Source organism: Papaver somniferum, chromosome 9 (assembly GCF_003573695.1).
Source record: "Papaver somniferum cultivar HN1 chromosome 9, ASM357369v1, whole genome shotgun sequence".
Classification (NCBI taxonomy): domain Eukaryota; kingdom Viridiplantae; phylum Streptophyta; class Magnoliopsida; order Ranunculales; family Papaveraceae; genus Papaver; species Papaver somniferum.
In genome coordinates this window covers 16,091,504-16,099,878 of record NC_039366.1, presented here as the reverse complement: position 1 = coordinate 16,099,878, position 8,375 = coordinate 16,091,504, and the positions used below count along the sequence as shown (strand labels likewise).

Sequence of the window (8,375 nt, the reverse complement as noted above, 5' to 3'; positions counted from 1 at the left end):
TTCCAACCATCCTAATATGAGTCGCTCTAAATATGTTCCAACTATCATCAGCTCTAAATATGTTCCAACTATCATCAGCGGTTAACTAATGTCACTGCTTTAAGTTTATTCCAATTATCCCTAATCGAGTCGCTCAAAATATGCTTCAACTTCCGCAGCGGCTAACCAATGTCATAGCTTTAACTTTATCTCAACCATCCTTCTGAGCAATAGGTTAAGTTGATCAATGTTTAGAGCGACTTAACCGACCAATAATCGGTTGCTCAAGTGTTTCTGAAGTACGAGATTTTAGTCGATCCTAACTTTGATCTTGTCTAAAAATAGTTGCTCCTAACTTTGAGCTTGTCTCACATTAGTTGCTCTAGATATTCATTAGCAGTGCTCTAGATATTCATCAGCAGGGAATATGCCGGTTGGTTTGAAAGCTTCAGGCCAGTTTTTACTCGGATGATTAAAAAATGAAATTAAAATTAATATAGAAATAAAATATGATAACCAAATTAAATGCAAATTAATTTATTTTATTAATCAATTACAATATCATTTATTAATCAACAAATTTACAATCAGCTTGACAAAGATAGAAAAAATAAAATCCCGTTTATTTGGTAAAAGAAATTAGAAGAGGAACAAGATTGATACATCCATTTCAACTTCAACTTTGAGAAGATTAGAGTTCTTTGAAATATCACTGGACAAGCTTAAAAACACGGATCGATTCTGCAACTTAATATCATTCAATCTGTTCTTTTAGATTTTAGCTCTGATTTTGAGGTCAATAGAGTTCTCGTTCCGGATCTAATTCCTTCCTCCAAAAATTGGTCCTGCATATATACAAACAAGCAAATTCAAATTAGAACTATACATAATAAGGAAATCAAACTTAAGCAAAAAAACAGGATCAAGAACTAATCAACAAACCAATCAATAATACCTGATACTTCTGTTCCTTTTTCAAAGCTTAGATTAGTGGAGCAAACTTTTTTTCATTCCAAACAAACAAAAGTCCAGACCCATTGGAAAAATGAAAAACTATGACAACCATAGCGACATAAAGAACCAATCAATGAAACCCATACCTTTGGTACCTAATTTAAGGGTACCCTCAAACACTCTTGTCTAGGACGTAAATTTGATATGTTAATTACAACAAATCGCTGAACACCACTATTACTACGATCATTACAGACTACTAATTTCTGAAAAATTGATTAAGGCTCTTTGCCAATTTCTGATGAACAAACAAAACTAATTTCTGAAAATCATCAAACAACAAATAAAATCACTTGGATCTAAATAAATAAAACCCCCAAAATGAAAGAAAAATGAAGAACAATATGAATCAAACCCAAAAGAAACTCACATGCAAAGTAAAACCCAGATTTCAATTCTTAATCGATAAGCTATTAATTCAACATACAACAAAAATTGAACATGAAAAAATGAAAGAAAAACATAAACTAAGTCGAATAACCACAAATCTCAACTCTTCAACAATCATTAGAGTTGAAATCAGTAAAGGTTGAACATTTTAAATAAATACCTAACTGAACAAGGAGGAAAAAATCAGCTTCAATTAAGTAATATTCCAAACTCCTCAAATCATCATTGGAGTCGGAATCGGTTACAAGTTTAACTATTTAGCAGGAAATAAAGATAGATCACATTAAACCATCTAAATCAAAGTAAAAATGTCTACCAAAAATTGAGAAAACTTGACGGGAAAAGAATTTTAAAGAGCGATTCAAAAAATTAATCAGGTGATACTGGTGTTTGTTCAAACTTCATAGAGATAGATGTGAAGACTATGGATTTTTTACTGTGAGAACTAGTTGAGAAGGAGAAGAGAAAATGGAGATGAGGTAGAGAAAGGAGGCGGCGACGGAGAGAATGAGGTAGGGTTAGGTTTTTTTCTTTCTTAACGATTTATTTACAGAGTAAACAAGATGCTCCATCCCAAGAAATATCTAACGACATCTAGGACCCAGATTATTGCACGTATATTTTGCACGTGCACTTCAGGAAATATAATTCCGGATTTTTAATTTGCAAAAATATAAAGTTCTGAAAAGTCTACGTCTCCAAAATTGTGAGAATCCATAAATTAATGTTTTTTCTATAAATTAAGAAATAAACGATTGTTTAACTAAAAAAAAATTCTCAAAATATCTTCCCTAACATAACTAATGTGATAAATGATAATCCCAAAAAATATCCTCAAAAATTTCTTTCCATTTACCTTTCTTACTTCTCGTTAAAAAGTGAAAATATATTTTTTCTCATCGTAATTATCGAATTGAATTTTTGAATTTCACGTTTTGAAAAATCACAATTATCACCACCATTGAAAACTGCAATTTTCATAATTGAGTGATAATCGCAATTATGAGTCATTGAAATTCCAACTTTCACGATTTTGTGATAATTGTTCCAATGAAAAATATTTTATGGTAAAAAATAAAAGTTATGCGAAAGCCGATGTTATCAATTTGAAATTTTAAGTTTTCACATAGTAATTTTCACGTTTTGCAACCACTTACATTGTGAAAAAGTTGCAATTATCACTACTATTAAAAACTCCCATTTTTACAACTATGTGATAATCATAATTATCAACCAATTTTCACAAGTTTGTGATAATCTTAGTTTTCAAATGAATTTTCAATGCAAAAAAGTTATCAACTCTTTTGTTTAAAACTGAGAACTAAAATTTCATTCAATTTGGAATCAAATTATTTAAACCCTAACTTTAAAAAGGGAAAAAGAAACTGAAAAAGATTTTTTTTCCACTTTAAAAAAATTAGAAAGATCCCAGATTAAAAGCCTACACCATAATAGCTTTCTTGTTCTTGTATTATTACTTTTCTCTTAAAGGGTGTGGATACCTGGTATGGCATCGTCAAGAACTCTCGAACTCAGATCAAAAGGGTATGAATACTGATGGTAAACAATAGGTCAACCAGGTATGATACCGAGTATGGTTACTTTTGGCAGTTGTGAAATCTGATCCAAAAGGTATGCATACATGTGTGCGTACGTGCTCTTCGAAGTTTGCGAATTCATATCAGAAGGGTATGGATACCAGGTATCAGTTGTGATATCGGAGCCACTTTCTTTCTCGAAGTTGATGAAATTAGGGTTTGTTTAAATTTTTGGATAATATTTTGATGGAATCTTACTTATAAATGGTTGGATTCATCGTTCTCACAAAGTTTCCGACTTATAGTAGTCAACTCTAGGTCAGGTTTCAATTTCGGAGCCAATTTCTTTCTCGAAGTTGATGAGATTAAGGTATGTTTAAGGTTTCAGAAAATATTTCTATGAAATTAATCTAATTTCTTCCTTTTGCCTTCATGAGGTCTTATTGTTTCATTTTATGGTCTAATTTCACCTTTTTAATAAGGTTTTGGAGAATATTTTGATGAAATCTTAATTGCAGATGGTTTGATTCATTGTTCTTAAGGAGTTTTCGACTTATAGTGGTCCATTCCCGGTCAGGTTTTGATCTCGAAGCCACTTTCTTTCTTGAGGTTGATGAAATTAGGTTTTGTTTAAGGTTTTGGATAATATTTTGATGGAATCTTACTTATAAATGGTTGAATTCATCGTTCTTACGGAGTTTCCGACTTATAGTAGTCAACTCCAGGCCAATTTTCATTTCCTAGACAATTCCTTTCTTGAAGTTGACGAAATTAGGGTCTGTTTAAGGTTACAGAGAATATTTAGATGAAATTAATATTATCTCTTCTTTTTTCCTTCATGAGGTCATATTGTTTCATTTTATGATCTTATTTTATCTCTTTAATAAGGTTTCGGAGAATATTTTGATGGAATCTTAATTGTAGATGGTTGGATTCATCGTTCTTACGAAGTTTTTGACTTATAGTAGTCCACTCCTGGCGAGGTTTCGATCTCGAAGCCACTTTCTTTCTCGAAGTTGATGAAATTAGGGTTTGTTTAAGGTTTTGGAGAATATTTTGATGGAATTTTACTTATAAATGGTTGGATTCATCGTTCTTACGGAGTTTCCGACTTATAGTAGTCAACTCCAGGCCAAGTTCCGATTTCGGAAAAATTTTCTTTCTTGAAGTTGACGAAATTAGGGTATGTTTAAGGTTGCAGAGAATATTTCGAAGAAATTAATATTATTTCTTCTTTTTTCCTTCATGAGGTCTTATTGTTTCATTTTATGGTCTTATTTCGTCTCTTTAATAAGGTTTTGGAGAATATTTTGATGGAATCTTAATTGTAAATAGTTTGATTCATTGTTCTTATGGAGTTTCCGACTTATAATAGTCCACTCCCGGTGAGGTTTCGATCTCGGAGCCACTTTCTTTCTCGAAGTTGACGAAATTAATGTTTGTTTAAGATTTTTGAGAATATTTCGAAGGAATCTTACCTGAAAATGAATGAATTGATCGTTCTTATGAAGTTTTCGACTTATAGTAGTCTACTCTCGTCCAGGTTTCCAGTTTGCATGTCGTTATAGCACAATTGAAGTTCGTATCAAGATTAAGCTTCATATTTATCTATTTTGATAATGTACTAAAGCTACTTCATGACCTGTATGACTAGTCCAAATTACTTCATGACCTTTATGACTAGTCCAAATTACTTCATGACTTATGTGACTAGTCCTAATTCAAAATGGAAACACAAAAGCACGAAGAAAACACACATACCTGGATCTGTATGATTTTAACTTGGCCAATGGAAAACCAGAAACTTTACATAAACAAATCCAGAGCGTTGGATCAATATGGTACCCCCAATAGATCACATAAGAGTCTCTCCACCAAATCCAATCCGTATAATAAATTATGTGGCAATAGAAAACCAGAGAACTTCATCCTACGAATAGATTTTCAAAATACCAAAAGCGCACGGATCAGTTGCTTATCCAACGGTGGTGCCAAATTGCCGCCCAAAACATCTTGTGTGGAAAATTTGGAGGGAATTTTGGACGCGTTAGTTTGAATCTGCCGCCCAAAATAATTTTGATTGAAATCTAGATTCTGATAGAAACTTTAAAATTGAAATATCAATCAGAAACCCTCAAACTTTCTCCGCTCTCGTTTTGAAACCTAACTCTTTAGAATTGAACTCCTCGAATTTCACATCTTCGATTTCTCACCTTTCTTTCTCTGTCTCAATTCGTCTATAAAATCCTCCTTTTCCCCTAGCCCTTTTCTTCGAATTAAAGAAAAAGTGATGATTTTCTGCAAAGTGGGTTTCATTTTCTGTAATTAGGGTTGATACTTTTGAACTGAGTGTTGGTGTAATAGGGGAAATCCGATTGAAGTAGGTTTTGTAAATAGAGGCAAATCTTTGTTCTTTGGATATGCTTGTACTTTGTTTGATAAAATTACTCTGAGAATTTTCTCTCAGATTTGGTTAGTTGATTTTTGTTTCAGATGGAAATTGGATAATGAGATTGTTTGAAAGGGAATCAGAAGATGAACTGGAGAATTTTAGTCACCACTACTGAAAGCTCACGTTTCAGATGAATAACTTTCTCAGAGAGAAAAAGGTATAATCACTTTCTTCGTTGAAGTTTGTAATTGGATCGATTTCAGTTTTTTTATTTATATTTGATTGTGGGTATATTTTTTATGTTATGGTTCAAGGGCTACCAGAAGTGTCACTGAGTGGTAAAGAATTGTTGTAAGAATGGGTATATGGATTGATTTTAAGAATGATTATAGAACTATGTGTATCAATTTTATGCAGACTGTTTGGTGTTTTCAACTATATGAAAAGGGTTTGGTTTACAGAGGCTGTAAGGTACAGACTATATGTCAAGATATCTAGCATTGTCGAACTGAAATATATGTCATATGTGATGTAGTGAGTTCAAGGATATTTTCATTCCCAAAGTTAAAATCGATGGAGATTCGCGTACATCGGCTATGTGATTAATTGAATTTCTGATGAATTTCAACTTCATTCAATGAATTCCCCTTTTAATGCAATGTCCAAGCTTTTTATTTTTTTCTTTTCGTATTACAAACCATCTTGCACTTGGGATAATTTCTAAGAAATTACCTCTGCAAGATATTCTGATTGTATGCAAGATAGTCTGATTGTCATTCTTAGAGTTTGGAAATTATGGGGCCAAGTTGTTGCTGGACCTTACTGTTGGCAGGAGAGTATTACTGAATATTCATGTGTGGTTGGAATGCTGGTTACAAGGCGTTATTGTTTAGTCAATTGAAACTTCTGATGTTAATGTCATTCTTTTTCGCCTTGTCTGCTCGAAATAGGGCCTTTCTTTACTTTCCGATCCATTTAAGCTTGGACCTGTAACATACAAACTGATTTCTACACCTTCATGTCATGGTGATCTATGGAGTTCAAGCCTATCAAATACTAGTGGTAGTGTGCACCCCTTTATCCGCCTCTACTTTACATTTCAGTTTTGAGTAAATCTTTATTATATTTGTAGTTGTAGTATTGGTGTTTATGCTAGTTGAGAGCACATGGTTGGATCATGTATTAGCTTCTAATTTATATTCTTTGGTTTGAGTTCTGAATTCTACATATGTTACAGTTAAGTTTCTCAAGAATTTCAAGTACTGTTGAGAAGGGTGGTGATATAGTCTAACTACAGAACATTCTTTGTATTCCAGTGCAGGGCTTCCCAACCAAAGGATGCGTCATGGTCTAACTGTGCCAAAAACTGATTGATGTAGTGGGGTTTTCAAGTCTTTTGGTTTTCTAATCTGTAGTCTGTTTGTTTCTGCAGGGATTGTTGAGATGGAATTGGAGGTGAATTAAGATGCTGGGATGAATTACTACCGTATGTCTTTGGACTAATCTTGAAGAAAAAATCCATGCAAGATATTCTGATTGTGATTGAGGATTGGAGTGCTTGCATTTACAGGACAAAATTAATTAAGTCATTGAAATGCTCATTACTAGAAGCTGTGGTGCCATTAGTAAGCCTGGAATTACTGGACTTTCTGGCGAGTGCATGCTTTGCCTCATTGCTACTGTGGACACAAAGGTGAATAATCTCTCACTCAAAGCTTGAAGTCAATGATATATGATTATCTCTCTATGATGTTCGATTCCTTATTTTATCTTACTACTCTCGTAATGGCCGCCTTTGTAGCATACACTTTACAGTAGTTTAAGGAAAACATGTGTATTTGCAATTAGTAGAGGAATTGAAGGATTTGTGGGGACGTGGAGGCTTGTAGGTACAAAAGTCACGATTCCCATGTTTTGTTGGAACATTTGTCACTGATAGCAATTTTTTGAAATTTTCCAGATAATCTGTGTGAAGAAATGACTGAGTTATATATGTTTTTCAGAGTGTTGTGTGTTGGGGTCCTTGATATGGCTGATTTTGACAAACTGCAGGACTATATTGCAATCACATTTTGCAAGTTAGGAAGGATATTTCCCCATATTTTTTTCCGTGATGACGCATTTTCATTCATCTAGCAGAACAAGCAAAGGTTGTTGGTCCAGTGTAGTATAGTTGGATGTTTTCGATTGAGAGGTACGAAAAATATCAATGTCTTTCTTGAACATGAGATTCTGCTGTAATGATTTTTCAGTCATGATACTAAGAGCAAATATTCTATACTTGGGAGAACTTCACAACTACAAAAACACACCAACTAATTTGTTGATGCAGCACATTTAACTTGTTGCTTTGCACCAGTAACAGGGTTATTATGTTTTTACATTTGAGAGTGTATTACTCATTCAATTGGTCAATTGTGTTTCCAGGAGGGTCTGCCAATCATGTTTTCTGTGTGCAACAAAATAAAAGGGAGAGGGAGAAAATGTAGAAGAACAAACACAAGATATCTTGGAGCCCGCAAAGCTACCGAAGTCGACGCTTGCAGAGTGGCCTCCGCGAAACTCTGCATTTCTAATTTATCAACTGTTACTGACAAAGTATGCAGTGCAGGCCTCTTAGAGAGTCTCAAGCAATTTGTTTTCCCCCTTTCAGTAGGATATAATCTTAATACATGATTTTCTTAAAGTGTTCTCATGATAACAAAAAATATGTAATTTTAAACTGCTTCAACATATAAAATCCAACAGTGGAGTTTCAAAGTAAAAACAGAATTGTTGTAATTTGTTTATACAGGAATCTATGTACAAATTGTTGTAATTCATGAAAAACGTCAAACAAATAGCTTTTGAACTGTTGAAACTTAGGTCAGTTGCCAACAATAGAGAAGGAAAGGATATGACAGAATTTGGAATGTAATATTGAAATTGTTGATCTCAATGTTAAAAGTTTCAGATTTTCACTGGAATAATGTGTTGTTGGATTTGTAAAAGAGTTTGGTTTAAATTATAGTCAATTTCTCATGTTAACTTTTTTACAATTTGTGCATTCAAGCATTTGATCA

At 33.3% G+C, this 8,375-nt stretch overlaps 2 long non-coding RNA genes across 6 annotated transcripts; one reads left to right on the top strand and one right to left on the bottom strand.

The window, feature by feature from the left end:
* Positions 1-491: 491 nt before the first annotated feature.
* On the bottom strand, positions 492-1,383 carry LOC113313442. Its single transcript, XR_003341887.1, has 2 exons — positions 935-1,383; positions 492-824 (listed from the first exon to the last, which is right to left on the bottom strand). It is a non-coding gene; the product is annotated as an uncharacterized LOC113313442 (long non-coding RNA).
* Positions 1,384-4,896: 3,513 nt separating this feature from the next.
* Positions 4,897-8,152, top strand: LOC113314270. 5 transcript variants are annotated; one of them, XR_003342345.1, is made up of 6 exons: positions 4,897-5,301; positions 5,415-5,530; positions 6,630-6,661; positions 6,746-7,006; positions 7,366-7,507; positions 7,741-8,152. It is a non-coding gene; the product is annotated as an uncharacterized LOC113314270 (long non-coding RNA). The 5 variants fall into 5 exon arrangements; XR_003342346.1 differs by having other exon boundaries at positions 6,630-6,799; positions 6,884-7,006; XR_003342344.1 differs by lacking the exon at positions 6,630-6,661.
* The last annotated feature ends 223 nt before the right edge of the window (positions 8,153-8,375 follow it).